This window comes from Eschscholzia californica, unplaced genomic scaffold (assembly GCF_041429995.1).
Source record: "Eschscholzia californica isolate CP2 unplaced genomic scaffold, dmEscCali1.0.p SCAF_1, whole genome shotgun sequence".
NCBI classification, from domain to species: domain Eukaryota; kingdom Viridiplantae; phylum Streptophyta; class Magnoliopsida; order Ranunculales; family Papaveraceae; genus Eschscholzia; species Eschscholzia californica.
The window spans coordinates 14,056,815-14,060,506 of NW_028238198.1; the positions used below are offsets into that span (position 1 = coordinate 14,056,815).

At 34.9% G+C, this 3,692-nt stretch overlaps 1 long non-coding RNA gene across 2 annotated transcripts; it reads left to right on the forward strand.

Moving 5' to 3' along the window:
* Window positions 1-435: 435 nt before the first annotated feature.
* On the forward strand, window positions 436-3,115 carry LOC147564352 (uncharacterized). 2 transcript variants are annotated; one of them, XR_015236825.1, is made up of 6 exons: window positions 436-1,208; window positions 1,284-1,384; window positions 1,536-1,663; window positions 1,739-1,882; window positions 2,334-2,796; window positions 2,930-3,115. It is a non-coding gene; the product is annotated as an uncharacterized LOC147564352 (long non-coding RNA). The 2 variants fall into 2 exon arrangements; XR_015236824.1 differs by having other exon boundaries at window positions 436-901.
* Window positions 3,116-3,692: the final 577 nt, after the last annotated feature.

Consider the following 3,692-nt stretch of genomic DNA (forward strand, 5'->3'; position numbering starts at 1 on the left):
TCTGAGTTGAAAAGAGATGATGAAGGGGAAACCCCCTCCTCTCTTCCATTTATGGAGGGCGAATGGGTTTCCCCTTCGTCATTGCTGTAACATGGCAACAGATGTGCTGCCCTGCTGCAATGGTGATGAAGGCGAAACCATTTATATATGGAGGAAGAAGGGATTTCCCCTTCATCATCTTCTTCAAGAAATAAGAGAGAGAAAAAAGGGAAAAGAGGAAGAAGAGAGCAGAGGAACGGATATATATATCTATATAACAAAACAGAGCTGGTTAGTGCTGACTAGGACAAAATAAATAAGGCTGACTGGGACAAAATAAATGAGGTCCGAATCCCACTGTAGAATTAATCTAAACCGTTGAGTGAGATCATCTGGACGATTGAGTGGGATGGACGACTCCTTATATCCAAAACGGTAAAACCTTTCGTCTCCTGACCGTGTCATTTTCTGTGTCAACTGATAGCCCCAAACCCTTTCCACTAGGAAAACTTCTTCTCATCCTCTCATCTTCCTTCTCGATCAATCTCTTTCTTGGCTTCAAAATGAAGCTTAATCAATCTTAAACTCGAAAACTCGTAATGCTCGAAAACATCTTGTAGTCCTACTTCTATTCAAATCCCATATGTTTGGTTGATTGTTGGGTTTTGAATCATCGGATTCTTATCTTCATACTCATCGCGGGTAATGGAGAAGAATAGTTCAACTGCAGAACCCATTCTATATTATTCAATTTACCAAAAATTCCTTCTCAGGTTGTTGTCTGGTCAAAAGGTTTAAACATCAATTTCAAGTGTGTCCAACCCTAAGTCTATCATCTTCTCATTCTGCAAAAGTAATCAACTTATAGGTTCAAAAAATTTCTCTCTAGAGATTGCAAAGATGGTCGAAATTGAAGAAAGTGGTAAGCTCCAAACCTTTATAATTTTGGTTTTCAGGGTTTCATCGATAAGTTTCTCTCTCTCTCTCTCCATTTTTTGTTGATTGATTTTTGTAGAAGCTAGAAGACTCATGAGAGTGCTTTACAAACCCCTTCTTCAATTGGAAGGGAGAATTACTGAAACCCCCAACTTTTGAAGAAGAAAAGTTTTCAATTTGATATGTTTTCTTAAACCCTTGAGCTTGTGTACAATTTCTCTTCAATTGACAAACAATATCTCTCTGCTCCAATGAAATGGCGGGGTTTTCAACTTCTTTCTGAGTTCTTGAAGGTATTAAGATTTCTGGAATTTTGAGTTCTGAATAATTTTCTAATAGTTTGACTTCATTGTTGGATATTGTTGTAGGTGAGAGGTTTGGTGAAACTAGAGTTGGATTCGCTTAATTACTTCGTTATTCATGCCAATGATACCATCAGATTGAGTATCAATTTTCATATGTTAATTAAGTAATTATATTTGTCTACTTCTATTTTCTACAAAAGTAATTTCCACCATTTATTGTTTCTTCTATATTTTTTTTGTATATGTATGAACTGTATCCTCCATTTTACATGAATTTGAAGGTGAAAGCTCTATTTTTTTGTTGCTTTGTTTTAGGTTCAAGAATGTTCGTATAGGACATCAATCTATTTAGTGAGAGTATATGAATGAAGCACTCAAACCCAATGATGTCACCTCTTAGAATGTATATAGTGTTCATCCTACAACAAAACTGCATACAAAGGGTATAACTTCGTCTTTGGTTTTTTTATTTGTGATTACTTGACAATCTGTTGATACTCTTGCTAGCCCCGGTGCAGTTTTAAGTCGATTATTACTCAACAAATAAGAAGAGCGAACTATTTTGAAGACATAAAGTTGTCACAGCGAAGGTGAGAGAGATTTAATTCGTTTTCTTATCAAAGTTTTTACATTGTTAGATTTGTTCATAACAATTAGATACAGTGCAAGGTTACCTGGTACGCGGGTCGCTCCGGTACGTGGTACGAGTACCGGTACGCGGAACGCTACCATGCGAGTATCGGGTACGCTAGGAGTATACTTCTTCGGTACGCCATTTTCGAGTTCAGTACGTTTTGGACTATTTTTCATAGACAATAAATACCCTCTATGATGCATTTATAATAGATACACCTACTCTTAGACATCATTTCTCCATCAAACTTACAATCTAACAAGCCAATCAAAAAAATTTTGTGGTTTAATTAACTACCCAATTAGTCGAATTTATAATTCTCTACAAAGATTTTAGGTTAATTAAGACTACAAATTCCGGTACACTAATTGAGGTGTACTGGATCGCGAACCCACCCAAAAAGGGGACGAAATTCGGGTACGGTCAATCGGGTACGTGGTACGTAGGATGGAGGAGAGTATCTGGTAACCTTGATACAGTGATTTTCATACATAAGTACATAAGTTAAATTATGTACCCCAGGGTTTCGAGTTACATTCTCTTTACCATGCCGAATAGTTTTTATGGTGTTTGAGCTTTTGCTTGGTTTCCTTTCTTAATTAGATTGGTTTCATTTTTATTGACGATAGTATTTGTTGTGTTTGTTACACATTATAGTTTGATGTTTGATTATCTTATGGTTTCATTTTTGTTGGATGGACCATGTTCCTTCATTTTCTTTCTTTAACTTTACATAAATCTTGACACTTTCTTCGGACGGATTGTTTTCGTTAATATTGGATCCTCTGTAAAGGCATAGTATTTGAAATTATATATTACCCTTTTCAGCCTTATTTGAAAAGCAAGGTAAAAAGTGGCTTTAGTGTTGCTGACCCCTTCTATATTAAGTGTTTTTCCTGTAGTGTATGGAGTTATTGTTGCATTTATAACAATGTTTAGATGGTGAGAAACACAATTGGCCTTTTTTGTTATTCAACTACTACAAATATGTGCATCTTCTATTGAAAAATCAACATACTCCTGCTTCACACATAATTTATACTTCTTTGGCTAATTCTGCTCTTTCTATTGGCAGGTGACCCCAAATTGGGTTGGAAATGGCTTGATTTAGATGAGGTGTTTTTGAATTGATCAATAATGTTTGTCATAGTTGTTTTTGGTTTTCTTACGTTATTTACAAACATTTAGTTAGACTCTCTATATGTTGTTCGACACTTAAGTAAATAACCTGACTTTATATGAAATATTGTACCTTAGTTTTTTCGCTTATATGATCTCTTAATGTTGAATTTTGAGTTCCTTGCAATCTGAACCTTCTTACCATCTTGTACCTTTTGACAAGGTTGAATATATAGCTAGGCTTCTTTTTTTGCCTAGGAGTGTCGATGAAGTTGGGTTATACAGAAGATCAACATCGCGGTGGTTGCCAGAGAAAGTGGTGGTTGTCGATGAAGCTTGGTGGTTGCCTCTGAGGTTGGTGATGAAGAAGAAGAAAAAAAAAGAATTACTTATTTAGTTATTCAAGTCTCATTTTTTGGCATTGAAAACCAGAATGTGCATCTTTTTTATTTTTATTCGTAAATCATTGTTTATCGTTTGATACTTTTTGTTCTTTTAGGTTTAAACAAGGTCTTGTATTTTCTGATACCATTTTTTAAGAAAACAAGTGAATGTACTATTACATATTTAATGTACACTTTTATGGGGAAACTTCATATTTCATTAGATGTTACTCGCCGCGATCACTATTTCTATTTCAATTTGTTATTTTTATCGATATATTCGACATATTTGACTATAATCTCTTAAAATTCAATATCATGGGTTATTTTTTTCAA